This window comes from Gossypium arboreum, chromosome 7 (genome assembly GCF_025698485.1).
Source record: "Gossypium arboreum isolate Shixiya-1 chromosome 7, ASM2569848v2, whole genome shotgun sequence".
Classification (NCBI taxonomy): Eukaryota; Viridiplantae; Streptophyta; class Magnoliopsida; order Malvales; family Malvaceae; genus Gossypium; species Gossypium arboreum.
The window spans coordinates 27941250-27967771 of NC_069076.1; the positions used below are offsets into that span (position 1 = coordinate 27941250).

The 26522-nt window shown below is 36.9% G+C and overlaps 1 pseudogene; it reads left to right on the forward strand.

The window, feature by feature from the left end:
• The first annotated feature begins 2759 nt into the window (after window positions 1-2759).
• On the forward strand, window positions 2760-24314 carry LOC128295405 (uncharacterized; annotated as a pseudogene).
• Window positions 24315-26522: the final 2208 nt, after the last annotated feature.

The window sequence follows — 26522 nt, forward strand, 5'->3', positions numbered from 1 at the left end:
AACTTAATTAGCTAATAAATTAAGCTAGTTTAAGACACCATTATACCTATTTATAAAGTCCAGATTATGACAAATTAATTATTAAGACCTAATTAACTAATTTAGCTAACAACAAATTAAATGATTTTATTCTAGCAAATTAAATGAAAAAAATAAATAAAATGAGCAGAGCTAAATTGAGCTGATTTGACCTTGAAGGAGAATTGATACGATCACACCTTCCCATAAGTCAAGTCTAAGCCGAGATCCGATGGTGCTACCTCAAGGGCCGATCACAAGGGCTCGTGCAAAACAATTTAAAGAAGCTGTTATAGCTTTAGTTCAGCAAGTGTGGGATGATGTCAATGCTAGACCTATCGAACTAGCTGGTGGCAATCTTGGGAATCCATGCCGAACTTTTCTACAAGTTCAGTTCAGCTCACCAAGCTCACCTTCAGCTCAAGTTAGCTCCCATGTAGCTCCACACCAGCTCATTAGCTCGGATCCAGCTCATTATCAGCTTACGAGTTTAAGCCCCGCTCGGGTTTAGCTCATGAATTAAACATTAACTCGTGGAGTTCACTTTGAATTCATTTGACTACTATTGACTTTTTATTTAATAAGTTCAATAATTAGTTAATTAATATCCTACATATTAAATTTAGTTCACATTAGTTATATTAAGTATGTCTTAAAAGTGTTTATTGATGATAAATAAATTTGTCATAACCGAATTTAATGTTGATATTTGTGTTCACATTAGCTTGAATTAATTCTGTTCACATTTCTTGTAGGAACGCAATGGACATATGGAGATTAAAAGCAAGCATGAATTTTGAAAGGTGCATGGACGGTTGGGGGACTTGAATCTCTTAGGTGCATGTTCGGCTAAGTGCATGTATGACCATATTCAATGTCTTCAAGGTTCATGAATGTTTCCATACATGTATGGTGTGCTATCTCTTCATTCTTCAAGGTGACCATTTGGCCAAAGGACATTCACACATGCATGAAGATAGCTTGGCCGATTAGCTCCCCCATGACTCTTCTTAATTCGTTTCACACCTATGTTCACATAGCAAGACTATTCGGTTCACCTTGTTTACATTGGAAGACTCTTCAACATTCGGTTTTCATACATATGTTGGCCCTTGGAGTATCCTAATTAATTCATAATTTTTGGCTAAACATTGCTTCATTTAACCCGAACCTTACAAGTGACCATTGGACATCATGCATTCATTTTGTGTTTACTTAAGCATGAAGATGCATTCATCCATCATTCCCATAGCCGAATCTAGTCATGCACATTAAGAGTTATTTTTCTAGAATTTTCTTTTAATTAAATTGTAAGTATGAAAGGCCATTCGACTACCTAGACATTAGGCCTATAAATACTTGTTCAATTTCCATGTAAAAGGACTTTTGAAACTTTCGTTAATGTTATGCTACCGAAATTGTGAGGCAAACTTTTCTTATATTTCGTTCAAAGATTCGATTGGCGTTCCTAGCGTTCTAGTTGTGTCAACCGTGTTCTTTGTCGAACCTGAACTTATCACTATCTTTAGTGTGGCGTTCAACATACTGAGGTTCCTATCTTGTTAAATAGTGGGTCGAGGTCTCCTTCACCAAACCTAAACCGAACTCAAAGGGCCTATAAACAACGGGTCGATACCATATCGGTAATGGTTCTTGTTTGCATTTTTTGTTCTATCCATATTTCTTTTAAACCCATTTCTTCTTTACCAAATCGAACCTAAATCGACCAATTTGTTCATATCCCTTCGTTCATACCATTTCATTCCTACCATTTCGTTCGAACCCCTCTTTCTATCTTAGCCTTTCTTCAACTATCCAACTCCTTTAACTAAACTTTACGTAACTTCTTGTCGATGATCAGGCAACTACGAATACGACTCGACTCTCCCGAGACGGATCGTATCATCTGGTATTAGAGCTACTAAAATGAGAAGTTCGTGCGACGAAATCATTCCCGGGCTAGTCCAAGTGTACAAAAGTTAGTATTCAAAAAATAATAATAAAAAAAAAGAGTATAGAAAAAAATTTTTGTATACTGAAGTTTTCTCATTTTGATTAGTTTGTTGTTGTTACTATAAAAACAAAAATCTACGCAGCCGAAGAAAAAAAATCCTGTACAAAAGTGTTTCTATTGTATTTAGTTTGCTGATATAGTAAGAAAAAAAATTATACAAGTTAAAAAAAATTTGAAAAAAAATTGTAAAAAAAAAGAAGTGATTTATGCAATTCAATTGTTATTTGATCGTCAAGCCTTGATCTGATATAGTTCCCGATCCATCTGCTGTTCTAATCTCATACACACCACACTTTTTAACCCTAAACCGAATATATCAATCTCTTGTAACCCCTTTCGAACCGACCACCTAGACCAAGGACTAAGCCTTAATGAATCTGCTTATGAAATTACAAGAAAAGTTAAGAGAGGTAAAAGGAAAGAGAGCGTGAGCGCATTCAAGGGGAGGTAAAAGCTGAACTAAGAAGTGTAAACACGAGTGTGAGTGTCATCAAACTTCTTTCTTTCTGAGCGAATCGAGAGTATTTGTTTGTGAGGCTATTTTTAAACGAATAGATGTCCCAAAATACTGGACAAAACATGGAAGAACAACAAGGGCGTCAACCAATCAGAAAAGTTCCGGATTTGCAAATGCAAGCCCTTTTGCACGAGATGGAACAATTACTTGACTGAAGGTTTAATCCTCTTGAAGATAGACTATACCAAGTCGAGGCCCAAAGACAATGCGATGAATATCCTGAAGTTGCTAGGCAAAAGACGTGAAGGGCCCAATCAACGACAAAGACAACCAAGGGCTCAAGACGATGATGTTAACGATCATAGTGAAGATGAAAGCGATCACAGGTCTAACATAAGCCTAGAAAGGAGACGTCCCCGAAACCGCGAACAAGTAGATCGAAGGCGGGAAGATGATGACTTGAAGAATATCAAACTCTCCATTCCTCCTTTCCAAGGAAAATCTGATCCCGAGGCGTACCTTGAGTGGGAGAAGAAAATCGAACTAGTGTTCGAATGTCATAACTACTCTGAAAATAAGAAAGTCAAACTCACTGCAATTGAGTTTTCAGATTACGCAATGTTATGGTGGGATCAGTTGACCACTAGTCAGAGGCGTAATGGAGAGCACCCCATTTCCACTTGGACTGAAATGAAGGCGGTTATGCGACAACGATTCATTCCATCCTACTATCATCGAGAGTTGCATCAAAAACTCCAAAATCTCATCCAAGGGACAAAGAGTGTGGAAGATTATTATAAAGAAATGGAAGTGGCTATGATCCGTGCCGATGTACAAGAAGATCGAGAAGCCACAATGGCTCGCTTTCTAGCGGGACTTAATCGAGAGATTGCAAATGTCGTAGAACTGCAGCATTACATTAAGGTTGTGGACATGGTCCACATGGCATCAAGGTGGAGAAGCAGTTGAAGCGAAAAGATACCACCCGAGCCTATCCTAATACCAATCCTTCTAAGTGGGGCCAAAGCACAAGCAAGGGTTTTCCAACAAATCAAACGAAGGATTCTTCAACAATATCTAAGGCGAATAAGCCTATTGCCGAGTCAATTAAAGGAAAGGCTCCTGAAAGTTCCACTGCCCGTTCAAGGGACATAAAGTGCTTCAAGTGTCTTGGTCATGGACATATAGCGAGTTAGTGCCCGAATAGACGTACCATGGTGATAAGGGCCGAGGCGAGATTGAAATGGAGGACGAGGAAGAGAACAAGAGTGAATCGACTTTCGAAGTCGAGGAGGACTTAGAACAACCCGTTGAAGGCGAGTTACTCGTCGTCAAGCGAAGCCTAAGTCTCCAAAGTGTGGAAAATGAACAACAACGCGAGAACATTTTTCATTCGAGATGTCAAGTGCAAGGGAAAGTGTGTAGCATCATAATCGATGAGGGAGTTGCACAAATGTGGCAAGCACCCTCATGGTAGAAATGTTGGGGCTATCAACCACCAAGCACTCGAATCCATACAAGCTTCAGTGGCTTAACGATGGCGGGGAACTCAAAGTGACGAAACAAGTCCTAGTGTCCATTAGCATCGGGAAATATTCTGATGAAGTATTATGCGATGTAGTGCCGATGCACGCGGGTCACTTACTTCTAGGGCGACCATGGCAGTTCGACCGACGAGTGATGCATGAGGGGTACACTAATAGATACTCCTTCAAACATCTTGGCAAGAACGTGACACTTGCACCCCTCACTCTGAAGCAAGTGTACGAGGATCAACAAAAACTTAAACTTTCAGTGGAACAAGCGAGAGAAAAAGAAAAGAGTGCAAAAGAAAAAATTAAGAAAAAAGAGAGAGAAAAGGCTAAAAATGAGAGAGAAAATGAAAAGAAACAAAAATAAGTAAAAAGTGGAGAGGAAAAAGAAAGTGGAAAAATGAGTGTGTTTGCGAAGGTTAGTGATATCCGGTGAGTGATGTTTTTGAAACAGTCTATGTATGTATTTATGTACAAAGAGGCATTGTTGAATGCTAACGAATTACCTGAAAACTTGCCTGCTTCTGTATTGACTTTGATTCAAGAATTTGAAGACATATTTCCGGACGAAATACCAAGTGGGCTGCCTCCTATCTGAGGCATCGAACATCAAATAGATTTAGTACCCGGAGCTGCATTACCCAACCGTCCTGCTTACCGGAGTAATCTAGAAGAAATGAAGGAATTGCAAAAGCAAATTACTGAACTCCTAAACAAAGGGTACATTCGAGAGAGCTTAAGTCCCTGTGCGATGCCGGTGCTGCTTGTACCCAAGAAAGATGGGTCGTGGCGGATGTCCGTGGATTGTCGCGCCATCAACAAAATCACTATCAAGTATTGACACCCGATACCTCGTCTTGACGACATGCTTGACGAATTAAGTGGTGCCCGGATTTTTACGAAAATCGACCTTAAAAGTGGCTATCATCAAATACGAATGCGAAAAGGCGATGAATGGAAAACGGCCTTCAAAACAAAATTGGGTTTGTACGAATGGTTGGTAATGCCATTCGGCCTTACAAATGCTCCTAGTACTTTTATGAGATTGATGAACCATGTATTACGTGCATTTATTGGTAAATTTTGTGTTGTTTACTTTGACGATATCTTGGTTTACAGCAAAACTTTAGAGGAGCACATACCCCATTTACGTGCGGTGTTGGAAACTTTACAAAAAGAGGTATTGTATGCTAATCTCAAAAAGTGTTCTTTTTGCACTGATAAAGTTGTGTTTTTAGGATATGTTGTGAGTGCCAACGGTTTGGAGGTGGATCAAGAAAAGGTTCGAGCGATTCAGGAATGGCCACACCCAACGAGCATTAGCCAAGTTCAAAGCTTCCATGGATTGGCTAGCTTCTACCGACGATTTGTGCCCAATTTCAGTACCATTGCAGCACCCTTAACAAGTGTAATTAAGAAAAACTCTGCATTTCACTGGTCTGAAGATCAAGAACGTTCATTTAATTTTATTAAAGAATGTCTTGTGAAAGCTCCTTTATTGTCCCTTCCTGATTTTACTAAAACATTTGAAATTGAATGTGACGCCTCAGGTGTAGGAATCAGAGCTGTGTTGACCCAAGACGGAAGACCAGTGGCGTACTTCAGTGAGAAATTAAGTGGCGCTTCCCTCAATTATCCGGTATAAGACAAAAAGATGTATGCCTTGATTCGATCACTTGAAACTTGGCAGCACTATCTAAAACCGCAGGAGTTCGTGATTCATTCCGATCACGAAACACTTAAGTTTATTAAAGGTCAGCATAAACTCAACAAACGACATGCGAAATAGGTCGAGTATTTAGAATCATTTTCCTGCGTCATCAAATACAAGAACGGTAAAGAAAATGTAGTGGCTGATGCAATGTCATGGAGGTATACCTTATTGACTACTCTTGATTCTTAGTTACTTGGTTTTTATCATATGAAAGAGTTGTATGGTAATGATGAAGATTTTGGAACTATATATGCTGCTTGTGAAAATGGTTCTTTTTAGAAATTTGTCAGGCACGAAAGGTTTCTTTTTAAAGAAAATAGGTTGTGTATACCACAAGGCTCCATTCGAGAGTTACTTGTGTTGGAGGTGCATAGTGGTGGCCTGATGGGGACACTTTGGAATAAGCAAGACATTGTCGACCCTCCATGAACATTTTTACTGGCCGCGAATGCGGAGAGACGTGGAGCGGATCTGTGAATGCTGCCTAATTTGTAAACGGGCTAAGTCGAAGGTCCAACCTCATGGACTTTACACACCACTTCCCATTCCCGACACCCCATGGACCGATGTCTCTATGGATTTTATTCTTGGATTGCCGAAAATTAAGACAGGGAAGGACTCAATCTTTGTTGTAGTTGATAGATTCTCTAAAATGTCACATTTTATTTCTTGTGCTAAAACTGATGATGCTGTACATATTGCTAATTTGTTTTTTAGGGAAATTGTACGACTGCATTGATTACCGAGAAAGATCATTTCCTATCGAGATACAAAGCTCTTGAGTTATTTTTGGCGGACACTATGGGGAAAACTTGGGACTAAATTATTGTTTTCAACCACTTGTCATCCCCAAACGGATGGCCAGACTGAGGTGGTAAACCGAGTTTTGTCAACTTTGTTGCGAGCGTTGGTATGAAAGAACCTCAAGACGTGGGAAGAATGCTTACCCCACATCGAGTTCGCTTATAATCGCTCTGTTCACTCGGCAACCAAATTTTCTCCTTTTGAGATTGTCTATGGATTTAATCCTCTTACTCCTCTTGATTTATTACCTTTTCCTATTGATCAATTTGTCCATATAGATGCAAGGAAAAAGGCTGAATTTGTCAAGGAACTGCATAGGAAAGTTCGAGAGAATATTGAATCTCGAACCGAGCAATATGTCCAACGAGCCAACAAAGGATGAAAAAGAGTTGTATTTGAACCAGGAGACTGGGTCTGGGTGCACATGAGAAAAGAAAGGTTTTCGGCTCAACGAAGATCAAAGTTGCTGCCGCGAGGAGATGGCCCCTTTCAAGTCATCGAGCGAATCAATGAAAATTCATATAAGCCTGACTTACCGGGTGAGTACAATGTTAGTGCTAGTTTTAATGTCTCTGACTTAACTCCTTTCGATGTAGATACTAACTTGAGGACAAGTCAATTTTAAGAGGGGGAGGATGATACAATCACGCCTTCCCATAAGTCCAGTCTAAGCCGAGATCCGATGGTGCTACCTCAAGGGCCGATCACAAGGGCTCGTGCAAAACAATTTAAAGAAGCTATTATAGCTTTAGTTCAGCAAGTGTGGGATGATGTCAATGCTAGACCTATCGAACTAACTGGTGGCAATCTTGGGAATCCATGCCAAACTTTTCTACAAGTTCAATTCAGCTCACAGAGCTCACCTTTAGCTCAAGTTAGCTCCCATGTAGCTCCACACTAGCTCATTAGCTCGGATCCAGCTCATTATCAGCTCAGAGTTTAAGCCCCGCTCGGGTTTAGCTCATGAATTAAACATCATGATATGAGCACGCCCCGCGAACTTTATATAGCAAGTCTGTCAAGCCGAGCAATGACATGTTGGCAAACTGATCCTAGCTCGTTTCCAGCTCCACAAGCTCCGTCCAGCTCAAATCCAGCTTATTCGAGCTCAATCCATCTTGTCTGAGCTAAACCGAGCTCACTCCTAGCTCACTTTCAACTCACGAGCTAAACCTTAGCTCAACTTCAGCTTAGGAGTTTAGCCTCAGCTCAACTTTAGCTCACGAGCTAAAGCTTAGCTCATTTTAGTTTAAACTCGGTTTTGTCTTTAATGCATTAAATAAAAATTTGCACATATTTATTTAAGCATTAAACTTGTCTTATATTAATATTTGTTATTAATATGTCATAATCATTACATAAATTGATTATGTTCACATAGCTGAATTAATGCATGACATTAATGTGTTCACATCATGCCGAATTTATGAGTGTTCATGAGATATCTTATTGACTTGTTTATTTCATGTAGGTACATCCCTTTGGACGGTACAATGTATGGATGAAGAAACATCTCTTTTGGGCATTCCACACTCATGAATGAAGAAGTATTAAATGCTGGTGCATGTACGGCTAGATGCAAGGTTTCTACAAATTCATGCATGTGTTGAATGCATGTATGGACATTAAAGGCTAGTCCATGAATGGCTCAAATGCATGGGATGATAGAATGCATGAATGGCTTAAGTGCATCTATGGTGGCTGTCTCCTAACTTTCCAAGGCACTTATTCGGCCAAGAAGTAGCTGTTCACACGTTGAATTGACCTATAAGCTACTACACATGCATGGATGGGTTCAAGAACGTCCAAAGGAAGGAATTAACTCAATAATTCAACACATTGATTGAATTAAGTGTATGCACAAAGGGGAGAACGAATTTACTAGGTTCATGCTGCCATTTATGAACCTACATGCTATTAAAGAGTTTAATTATTAGGATACATGTTCCATACAAGTGCATGAACGTCCCAAGGAGATGAATGCAACCTTTGGTGCACATACAAGTCACTTGAAGCCTTTCTTTATGATTAAGCATTCATGCACACACTTAGGGGGAAGAAAGTGTCCATTCAACTAGTTCATGAATCGCCAAATTTATGAACTATTTTAATACATTAGTGTGAACGTTTTATTATTGTGTGAACACCTAGATGCCGAATTTGAATGGTCATCTATGTGCCTATAAGTATTTGTTTTCTTTCAATTGTAAGGGACTTTTTGCCAAATTTTTTATTGAATTTAATCTTGTGAGAATTTTCTTCTCTAAACTTTGTTTGAGACTTTGTTGACTTATCTACCTAGTAGTGGCATCAACCCTGTTTCTTTCACCCTTATACCGAGGTTCCTACTTTGCTAAGTAACGGGTCGAGGTTCTATTATTTTCATTTTTGCCTTGAAAGCCTATAAGCATTTGGGTCGATATTTTCTAATATTGGTTCGTGCTTGCTTTTGAGTTCCTTCTTTCCATTCTTTCATTTACTTTAAACCGAACCTTAATATTCATATTTTTTAAACCCTTCATTTGAACCTCTTGAATAGCTTTCGCATAATTTATTTAGAAACATCATTTTTGAACAAACCAAATGATACTTTCTCGTAGACGATCGGGCAAACTCGCATACGACTCGACTCTTCCCGAGGCGGTTCGTATCATTTGGTATCAGAGCTACTAAAACAAGAAAATCGTGCGACGAAATTAATCCTAGGCTAAGTCCAAGTGAACGCAAGTAAGTAGGATCCGGAAAAAAAAAGAGTATAGAAAAAAATTTCGTATACTGAAGTTTTCTTATTTTGATTAGTTAGTCATGTTGCTATAAAAACAAAAATCTACGAATCGAAGAAAAAAATCATGTACAAAAGTATTTTATTGTATTTAGTTTGTCAATATAGTACAAAAAAAAGTTATACAAGTAAAAAAAAATTCGAAAAAAAATTCAAAAAAAAATTTCGAAAAGAAAAAAAAATCTGAAAAAAAAGTGTTTAATGCAATTCAATTGTTGTTCGAATGTCAAAGCCCTTGGTTTGATATCGTTCCTGATTCATCTTCTATTCTAATCTCATCCACGCCACACTTTTTTTTTTACCCAATTTCCTTTTCTTTTAGCCAACCCGTAACCCCTCATATGTTATCCTTTGTAAAACCATTTGAAACCGACCCACAATACTAGAGATCAAGTCATACTAAGTCTGTTACAAGGTTATAAGAGGAGAAAGGAGCGGAAAAAGGCATGAGTGAGTGAGATCATTCGAGTGGAGGTAAAAGCCAAACGAGTGTAAACACGAGCGGGAGTGACACCTTTTTTCTCTTCTTCTTTCCGAGCAAAATTGTGAGGTTTGTGGTGAGGTACTTAATTTTTTTTATTTTGTTTTGTGATCTAACATTTTCTTTTTAGCAACAAAAATCATGTCACGCGAAGAGTTCACCGAATCGGAATACCAATACTTGGTGCAAGAAATGCGAAGAATGGCGACTAAACAAGACCAAAGTGATCGAGTTTCTTCAAGTCGTAAAACGGAACCAAGAACCCCACGGAGATATACCCCCGACTACTACCTGAAAAAAAGTTCCAATCGTGACTCATTTTCTCCATCTACGTCGAGACAAAGAGATTCATACTATGACTCATATTCATCAACAAATTCGAGAAGTGACTTCGATCGAAAGTCCTTTTCATCAAGAAATTTGAGAAGACGAGAAGCCGATTACGATTTTGATTAGTTCCAAGATGGCGTTCGAAGAGAAAGACATACTCCTACTAGATCTTCAAAGAAATCTTACTTGGAGTATTCTTCACGAAGTTTTGATTGTGAATCATATGCAAATAGTTCTTCATCTTTCGAACAAGATTTGTATTCTCATCGTTCTTTTGTACATTCTTGTAAAGAGAAAACAAAGAAAAGAAAAGAAAAAGCAAAAGAAGAAAAAGAAAATGAAATAAAAAGAAAAGAGAGGCAAGAGGCAAGTAAGAGAGAAAATGAGCGAATCTTGAGAGAACTTGAAAAAGCCTTTGAAAAGAAAAAAGAAAATGAAAAAGAAAATGAGATTGAAAAAGAGAACGAAAAGAAATTTGAGAGTGAAAAAGAAGATGAAAAAGAAATTGAAACAAAAGAAACGAGTGATTCAGAAGAAAAAGAATTGAGTAAGAAAAGAAGTGAGCAAGTGAGGATTATTTCTACTAACCCACTTGTTCGATCTTCTTGTGAATTAACTTTTCAGGTTCCTAGAAGTTTGTGCGACCAATTCCATCTACATTACCTTCCAAACGAGAGGTGTTTTAGGTTGTTCGAAAAAGGTAAGTTCGCTAATGACTACCACCCACTTGCGATCGAAGGTAAGGAAGGTAAGGATTCTTTGTTTATCTAATCAAAGTCATTTGATTTGGATAATTTTTGTTCACTTACTGTTGTTAACGAATTTGTTTTAAAAGGTGCCATATACAGCTTTTCTTATGACGATTACTACATTGGAAAATTTGTTGACAACATTGGATTAGTTTGCTCTAAGCGAAATTTGAACATGTTTGATCAAAGTCTGTCACGTAAAAATTCTGATGTGTTTGACCCTGCAAACTTTTTGAACTCATGTGTTAAATCTTTATGTTTAAATATGCCTGCTCAATTGATTTGTGATAAATCTGCCTGTTTGAAAAGTTGCATGTTCATTAAAAATTCTTTGTTTGGCATCCATGTTAAAAGATCTTCACATGATATGTGCAATTGTGTTCTTCATGAACAATCTTTGAGTTTTTGTGTGAAATTTCCATGTAGTGATTTGCATTCCCGATTAATACTCATGAAGTATAAACCTTTGCATTTTGGTATGCTCGGTTTTGTCAAATCAACATGTGTGTTTAAACTAGTGAAATATAATTCGTGTGGTGAGTTGATTATATCTTTTTCTAATATGTTGCTTGTTGGAATTCCTAAACAAGTTCGTGTGTTCAAGCCTGGTATTTGCTACATGAATTCATTTTATGGAAACATTAAGCACTTTGCATCATTTGCAATTAAAATATGTTTGCTTGATGTTCAAACTTTTGATAAGAAGGTGAAATTCAATGATTTGGGTTTCAATTTTGATTCATTTATTAATCACCTTGTTTGGCCACATCTGAAATTTTTGTTTCATTTTGAGAAGGTAAGGCCAACCTATGTTTTTGGAATTGAATCAAATTTCCATGGTAACTTTCCTTTTCCATTTAAGTCCATAGTTTTTGATAATACTAACCAGTCTTATTTTTGTGAATTCCACCCCTCGAGGAGCAAGACATGTCATGGTGCGTCACCACCTATTCAAATTTATCGGAGTAATAGGTTTGTCTTACGTTATCTATCCAAAGAGAGAAGATTCATTTTGACTGAGAAAGGTAAACCCAATCCTCAATTGTCTTCTCTTCATATTCGTCAAGGTAAGTCATCTGAAAATTTTCAAATATCTTTGCTCAATTCGATTGAAGTTAAAAATTCCATTGATTGGTTGTTTGGAAATTATTTATACTTTGATGTGATGGATTTTCCCTTTTGGCATTGTGATGATGTGATTATTACGTTGGAATTTGGAGACTCCCCTCATGTTGTTCAAAAACGAAAGGAAGAGTTAGCATACTTTTGGCCATGGCATACCTTGCATGAGCAAGACAAGGGACCAAATGAGTTACTATATTCGATTAAAGAAATTAAAATGTTTTGGATGAGGAATAATGTGTTTAAGTGCCTACCATCATTTTCAACCAATTATCCCTTGATCCAACTTAGTTTTCATGTTTGTAACGATGGTCTAACGAAACTCTTTGATAAATTTACGTATGCTTGCTTTGTCCAATAGAGATTTTTGGCATATGTTCGATTGAATGAATATTTTATGAACTATAGAACACATTTGAATTTGACTCATTTGAGTTTCTTTTTACCGGCTGTGGTAAGAATTTTTCAAGTTTGTGTGACATCTTCCATCCCATTTGATCGAGGAAAACCATGCATGAGTCAAAGTTCTCCCATGGATAAACAGCTCGACTTGAGGACAAGTCGCCTAAAAGAGAGGGAATGATATGAGCACGCCCCGCGAACTTTATATAGCAAGTCTGTCAAGCCGAGCAATGACATGTTGGCAAGCTGATCCTAGCTCGTTTCCAGCTCCACAAGCTCCGTCCAGCTCAAATCCAGCTTATTCGAGCTCAATCCATCTTGTCTGAGCTAAACCGAGCTCACTCCTAGCTCACTTTCAACTCACGAGCTAAACCTTAGCTCAACTTCACTTAGGAGTTTAGCCTCAGCTCAACTTTAGCTCACGAGCTAAAGCTTAGCTCATTTTAGTTTAAACTCGGTTTTGTCTTTAATGCATTAAATAAAAATTTGCACATATTTATTTAAGCATTAAACTTGTCTTATATTAATATTTGTTATTAATATGTCATAATCATTACATAAATTGATTATGTTCACATAGCTGAATTAATGCATGACATTAATGTGTTCACATCATGCCGAATTTATGAGTGTTCATGAGATATCTTATTGACTTGTTTATTTCATGTAGGTACATCCCTTTGGACGGTACAATGTATGGATGAAGAAACATCTCTTTTGGGCATTCCACACTCATGAATGAAGAAGTATTAAATGATGGTGCATGTACGGCTAGATGCAAGGTTTCTACAAATTCATGCATGTGTTGAATGCATGTATGGACATTAAAGGCTAGTCCATGAATGGCTCAAATGCATGGGATGATAGAATGCATGAATGGCTTAAGTGCATCTATGGTGGCTGTCTCCTAACTTTCCAAGGCACTTATTCGCCAAGAAGTAGCTGTTCACACGTTGAATTGACCTATAAGCTACTACACATGCATGGATGGGTTCAAGAACGTCCAAAGGAAGGAATTAACTCAATAATTCAACACATTGATTGAATTAAGTGTATGCACAAAGGGGAGAACGAATTTACTAGGTTCATGCTGCCATTTATGAACCTACATGCTATTAAAGAGTTTAATTATTAGGATACATGTTCCATACAAGTGCATGAACGTCCCAAGGAGATGAATGCAACCTTTGGTGCACATACAAGTCACTTGAAGCCTTTCTTTATGATTAAGCATTCATGCACACACTTAGGGGGAAGAAAGTGTCCATTCAACTAGTTCATGAATCTGCCAAATTTATGAACTATTTTAATACATTAGTGTGAACGTTTTTATTATTGTGTGAACACCTAGATGCCGAATTTGAATGGTCATCTATGTGCCTATAAGTATTTGTTTTCTTTCAAATGTAAGGGACTTTTTGCCAAATTTTTTATTGAATTTAATCTTGTGAGAATTTTCTTCTCTAAACTTTGTTTGAGACTTTGTTGACTTATCTACCTAGTAGTGGCGTCAACCCTGTTTCTTTCACCCTTATACCGAGGTTCCTACTTTGCTAAGTAACGAGTTGAGGTTCTATTATTTTTATTTTCGCCTTGAAAGCCTATAAGCATTTGGGTCGATATTTTCTAATATTGGTTCGTGCTTGCTTTTGAGTTCCTTCTTTCGATTCTTTCATTTACTTTAAACCGAACCTTAATATTCATATTTTTTAAACCCTTTATTTGAACCCCTTGAATAGCTTTCGCATAATTTATTTAGAAACATCCTTTTTGAACAAATCGAACGAACTTTCTCGTAGACGATCGGGCAAACTCGCATATGACTCGACTCTCCCTGAGGCGGTTCGTATCACATCAGCTCGTGGAGTTCACTTTGAATTCATTTGACTACTATTGAATTTTTATTTAATAAGTTCAATAATTAGTTAATTAATATCCTACATATTAAATTTAGTTCACATTAGTTATATTAAGTATGTCTTAAAAGTGTTTATTGATGATAAATAAATTTGTCATAACCGAATTTAATGTTGATATTTGTGTTCACATTAGCTTGAATTAATTCTGTTCACATTTCTTGTAGGAACACAATGGACATATGGAGATTAAAAGCAAGCATGAATTTTGAAAGGTGCATGGACGGTTGGGGGACTTGAATCTCTTAGGTGCATGTTCGGCTAAGTGCATGTATAACCATATTCAATGTCTTCAAGGTTCATGAATGTTTCCATACATGTATGGTGTGCTATCTCTTCATTCTTCAAGGTGACCATTCGGCCAAAGGACATTCACACATGCATGAAGATAGCTTGGCCAATTAGCTTCCCCATGACTCTCCTTAATTCGTTTCACACCTATGTTCACATAGCAAGACTATTCGGTTCACCTTGTTCACATTGGAAGACTCTTCAACATTCGGTTTTCACACATATGTTGGCCCTTGGAGTATCCTAATTAATTCATAATTTTTGGCCAAACATTGCTTCATTTAACAAGGTTGGCCGAACCTTACAAGTGACCATTGGACATCATGCATTCATTTTGTGTTTACTTAAGCATGAAGATGCATTCATCCATCATTCCCATAGCCAAATCTAGTCATACACATTAAGAGTTATTTTCTAGAATTTTCTTTTAATTAAATTGTAAGTATGAAAGGCCATTCAGCTACCTAGACGTAAGGCCTATAAATACTTGTTCAATTTCCATGTAAAAGGACTTTTGAAACTTTTGTTAATGTTATGCTGCTGAAATTGTGAGGCAAACTTTTCTTATATTTCGTTCAAAGATTCGATTGGCATTCCTAGCGTTCTAGTTGTGTCAACAGTGTTCTTTGTCGAACCTAAACTTATCACTATCCGTAGTGTGGCGTTCAACACACCGAGGTTCCTATTTTGTTAGATAGTGGGTCGAGGTCTCCTTTACCAAACCTAAACCAAACTCAAAGGGCCTATAAACAACGGGTCGATACCATATCGGTATTGGTTCTTGTTTGCACTTTTTGTTCTATCCATATTTCTTTTAAACCCATTTCTTCTTTACCAAATCGAACCTAAATCGACCAATTCGTTCATACCATTTCATTCCTACCATTTCTGATGTGATCCGGCTCGGGATGATGAGTCGAATTCACTTAGTTGCCCGATCGTCGTTCGAGAGAGTCGTTCGTGCTTCGGGTTTTAGAACTAGAAGTGAATGAAAAGATACGGGTAAGCGAAAGGTTTCTAAGTAGGGTAAATTTAGTAATAGGTTCGATTTAGTAGCAAAGATGGATGATGGTTAAATGGCTCGGTTTGGAATAACAAGAAAATAATTCGAAGGATGGGAATGGAAAACGAACTTAACGTCAGGAATGATTCAACACTAAGAAGTGTCACCCCGGTTCCTATATTGTTAAGGTGAAAAGATGGATAGATGGATAGGTGAACTCCACACCAAGATTGGTGATAAGTTCAAACAAGACGATTAACGCCACTAGCACAAGCCAGATAAGTCTTTCGAAACTTGTACGAGATATGAGAGGAAGCAACCTCACAAGAACAAATGTTCATTAACAATTTTGGCAAAAAGTCCCTTTACAATGAAATGTGCAAACTATTTATAGGCTAATAAGTAGTAGCCGAATGGTCAAACTAATAACTTAAAGACTAATTAAATTCAGCTATGAATGCACCAGAATAATCTAGAACAAGTCTTTAATGTGCTAGGACTAAATTCGGCTGATGGGAACTCCATTGGACAGCTTCATGTGTAAGCAAAGCATCTTGGATGAATGTGTAGTCTTGGGAACTCAATATCTTGTCTAGATTCGGCCATGGAAGGAATGAATCAATCAAAAAGTGTCTCTTGGCCGAATAGGTGCTTAGGGAAGTCATTTGGACAGCAAACAATTCATGTATTTCACCCACATACATTCAGCCATGCATGAACTAGAAGGGAGCTTGAATCTGGCCGTACATGAACATGCAATAAATGCCTTCATTCATGCATGTGTACCGTCCAAAGTGAATGTATCTTCTTAATCCACATGCATGTAATTAACTTCCCATGTACATGAACTTAATTCCCTCCAAGCATTGAACCAGGCCGTGCATGAATCTTCTCATTCGTTGAACTTTCCCATTCATGCATCTCTTCATGAATGTACCTTCCACATTCGACTAACCTACATGAATTAACACACAATTAATTAAAAGATAACTATTCATAAAAAATCATAATTTAAATTAATAACTAAACAATTTAAAAGCAATAATTAAATTTAGACATAATAATTATAAGTCAACTTATGAAGTAAATTCGGCTAGCTCAAAAATAGTCAAAACACTTAATGAGTTGAAATTGAGCTAGGGGTTTCGGCATGAGCTGTAGCAAACTTAATTATAAACTAAATTAAGACTTAGTTTATTGAAAGGAAGAAAGAAAGAGCTGAAAGTAAGCTCGATTGAGCTCAAACGAGCTAAAACGAGCTCAAATGAGCTGAGTTGAACTGGACGGAGCTCGAGGAGCTGGAAATGAGCTAGGATCAGCTTGCCAACAATGCACGGGTCTTTGGATAGTTGCTTCAAGCTGATTTTGTGAGCATTGGCCCTTGTTTCGAACCAAGGTTTTGCATTAGAAGCTAAAACAGCTTCTAGGAAATGTTTAGCATGAGCTTGAGTTATAGGTCCTTTAGGCAGCTCGTTTAGATCTTGGTTTGCACTCGAAGATGCCCCGGGCGTGCTCACATCATTCCCCCCGTCTTCAAAGCGACCTGTCCTCAAGTCGGGCCATTTGCTTGCGAAAAAGCTTTCGGCGTCACTAGACCCTTGGTCTTCGAATGGGGTAGAATGGCTCACAATAACCTGAAAGTCACACAAGACTCGAAAAGACAAAATATTAGTCATATGTCCTTCCTCTTTTTGGATAGGCCATTTCAAAGTTTCAACAACAAAATAATGAAGTTTAAGGAAACACCGAAAGAAGAACATACAATCCCGCTCCAGCTTCTTAATCCAAAGTTGGGCAAATAAACTAATGCCGGGATCAAAATTAAAATTTTCAGAATCAAAAACTAGGTTTTGATTTTGTAATAGCCACATGCTTAATTTCCAAAAATAGAGATAAGACTCGAAGAAGATGAGAAGGTAAAACAAAGTTACTTACAATAAGATCACAATGCTTACCTTTTCTTGGAAACAACTCGAATTGGCTTACTCCCAGCTTAACGACTCGGTTTTGATCACTTATCCCAAATTGCAACAAAAATTTCATTTTCACAGATAGGTCGCAAAAGTGAATCAAAGAGATTTTAAACTGACAAAATACACAAGCATTCATGTTTCACAAATCCTAGTCGAACAAGCAGTCCGAAACATGGATATTTTGTGTAGAAATTCAAAGATTTCTCTTGAAGAGCATAATCAAATAGATTAAATATTTCATGCAAAAATCTTTTACCACATATATCGAGCAAAGAAGTTGTGTTCATGCGACCTTTCAGAAATTCAAATCCATCACAAATCATTTGAATAGGCACGTCTAAACAGAAAGATGAATTCAAAGAATTTACATAGCCATGCGTATCAAAATGTGAAAACCTTTTATCACATACATTCACAATTTATGCAGGATGAACCAGTCCAACAGAATCAACAGAATTACCGTTATAAAACATGTCATAAAATGAAATCTTCGTGGCATCTATTGAATCAACATCGTTAACATTAATATGTGAACAATAATTAGCCAGATCAAAAGATGGAAGTTTTTCAGAAGTTATGCCATCAAAATCTTTATGAATAATTTTTAAATCAGGCGGCCTTGATTCGATAAACAAAGATTCCTTATCTTCCTTACCTTCGATTTCCAATGGGTGGCGGTCATCCACGGACTAACCTTTTTCAAACAACTGAAAAAGCCTCTCGTTTTGAAGGTATCGAAGTTGGATTTGGTCGCACGGACTTTTAGGAACCTGAAAAGAAAGATCACTAAAAGATCAAGCATAAGTGTTAGTAGAAAGAATTCTCGCTTGCTCACTAACATCGTTTTCACTAGATTCTATTTCTTCTGAACCACTCGTTTCTTTTATCTCAATTTCTTTTTCCACTTTTTTTCTTGTTCACATTCTTTTTCTCTCTCAAACTCTTTTTCATTCTCTTTTTCAATCTCATTTTCTTTTTCACACTCAATCTCTTTTTCTTTTTCTTTCATTTCTTTGTTTCTTTTCTCGATTTCATTCAAGATTCTCTCATTTTCTTTGTTTCTTCTCTCGATTTCATTCAAAATCCTCTCATTTTCTCTCATAATCTTTTCTTGCCTCTCTTTTCTTTTGATCTCTTTTTGCTTTTCGTCTTCTTCTTTTCTCGCTTGCTTTTTTACAAGAGGTTACAAAAGATTTAGGAGAGAAATCATTTTGTTCAAAAGAAGAAAAATCATTTACATATGATTCACGAACAATCCTTCGTGAAGATCTCTCCGTGGCTATTTTCTTTGGAGCTCTTGAAGAGGTGTATCTTTCATCTCGCACGTCTTCTCGAAAGGATTCAAAATCAAAATCGGCTTCTCTTCGTCTTGAATTCCTTGATGAAAAAGAATCTCAATCGTAATCTCTTCTTGAGTAGTCGTTGGATGTGTATCTCCATGATGCTCTCGAATCCTCTTTTTGACTTGATGACATTCGTGCCCGTTGGTCTCTTTTCTCCACACAATCTAATCTCTCGTGCAATTTGTCAAACTTAGTTGTCACCATTCTTCGCATTTCTTGCACCAAATATTGATATTCTGATTCGGCAAATTCTTCGCGAGACATGATGTTATCGCTGAAAGGAAAATTGTTAAGTAAAATCGACACAAAGTCCTCACTACAACATCCTCACGAGTTCACTCGGAAAGAAAGAATGATGCCATTCACACTCGTGTTTTCGCTCGTTTTTGGCTTTTCAACTCTCGAATGTTCTCACACACTCTAGCCTTTTACCAATCAAGCTTACTCTCGTAACCTCGTATTTTGTTTCTTTCGACTTGTCTTGGTGCCTTGGTGTCGGTTTCAAGATGGTTACAAAGGTTAGAATGTCACGGTGTACGGGTAGGCTAAAAGAAAAATAGTCTTTGGTGTAGTGTGGCGTTTTGGGGGGGGTAAAAGTTGCTGGAAAGAAAGATTGAAGGTCGGAACAAAAATGTAAACAAAAGAATAGATCTTGATCACACACTTTCCTTCTTCTTTTTTTTTTTTAATTTCGTATTTTTTTGTCTCTTTTTTTTAAATACTTCACAATATCACTATTACAAGAGAGAGAACAAAAATTACAACTTGAATTTTTTTAACTACGAACCTATTTCGATCTTGTTACGAACGTTGGCGCCTCTCGATTTACAAGCTCTGATACCAAATGATGTGATCCGACTCGGGATGATGAGTCGAATTCACTTAGTTGCTCGATCGTCATTCGAGAGAGTCGTTAAGGATGGGAACGGAAAACGAACTTAACGTCAGGAATGATTCAACACTAAGAAGTGTCACCCTAGTTCCTATATTGTTAAGGTGAAAAGATGGATAGATGGATAGGTGAACGCCACACCAAGATTGGTGATAAGTTCAAACAAGACGATTGACGCCACTAGCACAAGCCAGATAAGTCTTTCGAAACTTGTACGAGATATGAGAGGAAGCAACCTCACAAGAACAAATGTTCATTAACAATTTTGGCAAAAAGTCCCTTTACAATGAAATGTGCAAACTATTTATAGGCTAATAAGTAGTAGCCAAATGGTCAAACTAATAACTTAAAGACTAATTAAATTCAGCTATGAATGCCCCAGAATAATCTAGAACAAGTCTTTAATGTGCTAGGACTAAATTCGGCTGATGGGAACTCCATTGGACAGCTTCATGTGTAAGCAAAGCATCTTAGATGAATGTGTAGTCTTGGGAACTCAATAGCTTGTCTAGATTCGGCCATGGAAGGAATGGATCAATCAAAAAGTGTCTCTTGGCTGAATAGGTGCTTAGGGAAGTCATTTGGACAGCAAACAATTCATGTATTTCACCCACATACGTTCGGCCATGCATGAACTAGAAGGGAGCTTGAATCTGGCCGTACATGAACATGCAATAAATGCCTTCATTCATGCATGTGTACCGTCCAAAGTGAATGTATCTTCTTAATCCACATGCATGTAATTAACTTCCCATGTACATGAACTTAATTCCCTCCAAGCATTGAACCAGGCCGTGCATGAATCTTCTCATTCGTTGAACTTTCCCGTTCATGCATCTCTTCATGAATGTACCTTCCACATTCGGCTAACCTACATGAATTAACACACAATTAATTAAAAGATAACTATTCATAAAAAATCATAATTTAAATTAATAACTAAACAATTTAAAAGCAATAATTAAATTTAGACATAATAATTATAAGTCAACTTATGAAGTAAATTCGGCTAGCTCAAAAATAGTCAAAACACTTAATGAGTTGAAATTGAGCTAGGGGTTTCGGCATGAGCTGTAGCAAACTTAATTATAAACTAAATTAAGACTTAGTTTATTGAAAGGAAGAAAGAAAGAGCTGAAAGTAAGCTCGGTTGAGCTCAAACGAGCTAAAACGAGCTCAAATGAGCTGAGTTGAACTGGACGGAGCTCGAGGAGCTGGAAATGAGCTAGGATCAGCTTGCCAACAATGCATGGGTCCTTTGGATAGTTGCTTCAAGCTGATTTTGTGAGCATTGGCCCTTGTTTCGAACCAAGGTTTTGTATTAGAAGCTAAAATAGCTTCTAGGAAATGTTTAGCATGAGCTTGAGTTATAGGTCCTTTAGGCAGCTCGTTTAGATCTTGGTTTGCACTCGAAGATGCCCCGGACATGCTCACATCAATTTCGTTCGAACCCCTCTTTCTATCTTAGCCTTTCTTCAACTATCCAACTCCTTCAAATAAACTTTACGTAACTTCTTGTCGACGATTGGGCAACTACGAATATGACTAGACTCTCCTGAGACAGATCGTATCAAGAATGCATGGGTCGCTCGGCTTGCTGATCCAAGAGCTTTTGATAAGTCCAGCAACGGTTTCACCCCAAACTCTATCAACTAAGGCTGTTGTTGCGTCTTTGAATCTCTTTGCTCGAGCTTAGGTAATCGGTCCTACGGGCAACTCGAGAGGATCTACATTGGCACTGGCAACTCGAGAGGTGTGGTCATATCAATAAGTTTATTTAATTTTGCTTGTTTAATTAAATTAGTTGCTGCATTAATTGATGACTTTGCTTTTAGTTTATTTATTGAAGTCAAGTGTTTAGTGTGTTTAAGTTTAATAAATGTTACTTGTGTTTATTTAATGTGTTTATTGCAGGAGTCTTTTCAAATCATAACCGTTACATTACAAGGGCTGTTACACATTAAATAAAGTGACTTTTTAAGTTATTTTTGGTTACAAATGAAGTGGCTATTACAAGGGATTTTTTATACATCAATTAAGGAGATTTAAGGGGCATTTTTAACTCCTCTTAAATTTGGCAGCAATTCGTTTCATCTACCAGCAGTTTTTGCTAATTCAAAGATGAAAACAAGCATTCAAAACAACATTTAGTTGTTGGTGTCTTTTCGGCTAGCCAAGGGACAACTCAAGAGACATTTTTCAAGCATTCATGGATATTCATTTAGTTGAATTTAAATGAATTCAAGCAAGGAGTTATTAGTTACAAGAATTTCAAAAGTCTTGAGTTTAATTTCAGATTTAATTAGTACATTAAGTTGTGACTTTTCAGCTAGCTTTTCTATACCTATAAATAAGTGTAACCAGCCATTTCAAAGAGGAGAATTTTTTTGGACTTTTGACACTTTAATGAAAATTTACATCATTTTGTGAGAAATCTTTCTCTCATATTTCATTGAATACTTGTTGGCTTATCTAGGAAGCCTAGTGGCATCAACCTATTTTCTTCTCTATCCAGTACTTCATAGTGTGGCGTTCACCTTTTATACCGAGGTTCCTACTCCTTTAAGTAGTGGGTGAGATTTTATCACTTTCATCCTTCCACCTTGAAAGCCTATAAGTATTTGGGTCAATACTCTTTAGTATTGGTTCTTACTTGCTTTTGAGTTCGTTTCACTCCATTCCATCACTATCCTTTATTTTATTGTTAGCCAAATTTTCCATTCCTTTCTTGAACCTAAAATCCATTTCATTCTTATTCCATATGCCTTTTCGCCTTATTTTCTTTAATCGAATATATATAAAATTCATATCCATAAACCTATCTTAGAAACCCTTTTCAATAGCTTCCGCATTCATTAACTTAAGAGTATCATCTCTAAACAAGTCAAACGAAACCTTCTCTTAGATGATCGGGCAAACTAGCATACGACTCGACTCTCCCCAAAGTGGATCGTATCATTTTGTATCAGAGCTACAAAAATGAGAAGTACGGACGTTCGTGACTATCTCAGAATAGTTCGTGAAGTACCAGAGTAAGTACAAAAAAATTCAAAAAAAATTTATTGTAATTCAAGTTGTATTGAGTTTATATGTATTGAAAAAAAAATCAAAATTGAAAAAAAAAAGAGTGATCGAAGAGGTTTGTGTTTATAACACCCCTAACCCGTACCCATCGCTGGAGGGTTAAAGAGTATTACCTTCTACAAAAGAGTCATATCAAGATAATTAGGTATAGTGATTCATTCTTAAGTTCAATTCACATCAAACATTGAAAACATTAATCAAATCTCAACCACACATTCACATTAACCATTTGGAACACATATAGTAACTTATCAAGCCATTTTTGCATGGCTATACATATATACATCATCAAAAAGATAATTATTTAACAACAAAAAGTCAAGCCTATACATGCCATTATCGAAATTTAACTACTAGAGTACCAAAAGGCTTAGATAGTGTGGACGACTTTGACTTTGAGATTCCCGAGACCGTAGCTGACGAACAAGATCTATAAAATACAGAATTAAGGCAACAAAGTAAGTATTACTATGCTTAGTAAGTTTTAAGCATTTCAAACAATCAAAACGTATCATATAAAACGAACATTAAATATCACAAAACTCGTATTCTAATTACAATCACTCAGCTGAATATACACAAGTATACCACATATAAAGCCTATTGGCCAAATATAAATACACAAAGAAATTTTTAGCACATGCTTCACTTTACTTTATGGCTCATACAACTAATTTAATTCACATATTTTCATATAATGACAGACATTGACCGAATAGATCATTTCTCTTATTCATAGATATATTAATCATCCACACAATTTTATCGTTATTTGATACTAATGACTCACCTTGCAATCAATTCACATATAAATACATAATACGTACCTGGTCATTACCATGTATCATACATAATCAATAATAGTTTGCTTTGAACATTTGAATTTGTAATCTTATTCGAATCACCGGCGTTAAGCCTACTAGGTTTCAAAACCCGAATCCAGTCACTAGCTCAAAGCCTGCGGAACTTTAAGCCTGGCTATAGTACCAGCACTAAGCCTGCGGGATTTAACCCGGATATATATCTTACTAGCACGAAGCCTGCGGGATTTAACCCGGATATATATTACCAGCACGAAGCCTACAAGATTTAACCCGGATATATATATATTACCAGCACGAAGCCTACGGGATTGATGTGAGCACACCCGAGGCATCCTCGAATGCACACCAAGGATCTATTGAGCTGCCAAAAGGTCCCATGACCCGAGCTCGAACCAAGAAACTTCAAGATGCTATATCAGCCTTTGTGATGCGCATTTGGGATGATAACCAGCTCTATAACATTGGAGGAGCTAAGAATAACTCCTTGAAGACTCCATGCACCATTTTGCAATCCGACCTCAGCTCCTCTTCAGCTCCCCCATGCGCCATTCAGTTTCCATCAGCTCACTTGAGCTCGTTTTAGCTCGTTTGAGCTCGAATTTAGCTCGTTTCAGCTCATTTCTTTTTCATTTCAATAAATTAAGTATTAGTCTAGCTTATAACTAAGTTTGTTACAGCTCATGCTGAATTCCCAGCTCAATTTAGCTCACTAAGTGTTTTTGACTATTTGAGCTAGCTGAATTTATTATAAGTTGACTTATAATTATTGTGTTCAAATTTAGTTAGTGATATTAAGTTATTTAGTTATTATTTTAAATTATAATTATATGAATAGTTGTGTGTTATTTAATTATGTTATTTAATTTAGTAGGTTAGCCGAATTTGAAAGATACATTCATGGCATTTAATGCAAGGTGCATGAACGGGAAAGTTCATTGAACGGGAGGATACATGCATGGACCGGTTCAATGTTTGGAGGACATACATTCATGTACATGGAAGATTAATGCATATTGAAATGTGCATCTCCCTTTGACGACACACATGCATGAATGGGGGGTAATCAATGCAAGTGCATGTACGGCTAGGTTCAAGGCCCCTTCCAAGTTCCATGTACAACCGATGCATGTGGGAGGACCCTTGGAGTTTCCTAAGCACCTATTCGGCCAAGAGACACCCTTTGGGAGTTTCATGTATCCCATGGCCAAACCTAGACAATCCCAGTGGCTTCCAAAGCTTGCTCATACATGAAGCTACCCATTCATCTCCCATTCGGCCGAACATGGACAAGGACACCATTGGTCATTTTTCTAAAAGGTTCATGTCTTAATTAGGTTCATTACTTAATCGTTAAGTTCATGAATGGACTATTCGGTTAGCATAAGAAACTAGTATAAATAGTTTGTTGATTTCATTTGTAAAGGACTTTTGCCAAATTTGTTAATGAACATTTGTTCTTGTGAGGTTGCTTCCTCTCATATCTCGTACAAGTTTCGAAAGACTTATCTGGCTTGTGCTAGTGGCATCAATCGTCTTGTTTGAACTTATCACCAATCTTGGTGTGGCGTTCACCTATCCATCTATCCATACTTCACCTTAACAATATAGGAACCGGGGTGACACTTCTTAGTGTTGAATCATTCCTGACGTTGAGTTCGTTTTTCCATCCCCCATCTTTCAACTTTCCTTCTTGTAACCAAACTGACCCATTTATCCATCACCCATCTTTGCTACACATAACCGAACCTATTACTAAACTTACCCTTCTTGAAACCTTCCGCTTATTCTAATCCATTATTTTACTTTTATTACTAAAGTCCGAGGCACGAACGACTCTCTCGAACTACGATCGAGCAACTACGTGAATTCGACTCATCTACCCGGGCCGGATCACATCAGGGATTTAACCCGAATCTATAATATATCGAGTGCTAAGCGTATTTACCCACATGATAATTCAGCTCACATAACATATCACATTTGTACTTCAATTTCTTCATTCGAGTATAAGCACACAAAGAAAACACACTTTCAATATAACTTTCGGTTCAACACTTTTACGCAAGAACACATAACCATTTCACTATCTCAGCTTAACTCCTAATATCCATTCGGTTACATGCCATATACTCAAGTTATTTATTAAACAACCTGATTCAAGTAGAGATAATAGGTCGCATTTCATTTATCATACTTATCTCATTACATCAATTATCTAACAACTGTAATTACTCAAAACTTACCTTAGATATTTTTGAACAGTGGTGGATAGGCTATTCAATTGCTTTCTCATTTCCCTTATCTGATCTAGTTCCCCTTTGCTCTTGAGCTTGATTTAAACAATTGAATTTATTTAATTTCTTATCAAATAGGCAATTTAATATAATACATGTATATTATAAGGTTAAGATACATATGGCTTAATAATTAACTATCAAACACCATATGCATATATATATTCCCTAGTCATGCACAACCAAACACCTTACTAGGCATTAACAACTTCATAATTATATGCATATCTACATAAGACCAATTATGTATTTAATAAATTCTACAAGTATGGTTATTTATAGTGACTAAATACCATTTAATCTCAAGTTATACTTATAAGTACATCCACATAAAATACATTAGCACTTAAACATCATCTTGGCCGAATAATCAAATACACTCATTGTCTATTTTTAAATCAACTTACCAGCCACTTTGTTTTACCCATGCCGAATGCACATATATATATATGTATATACGTAATTGCATTTTTATTTACTTGGCCGAATACTCACCT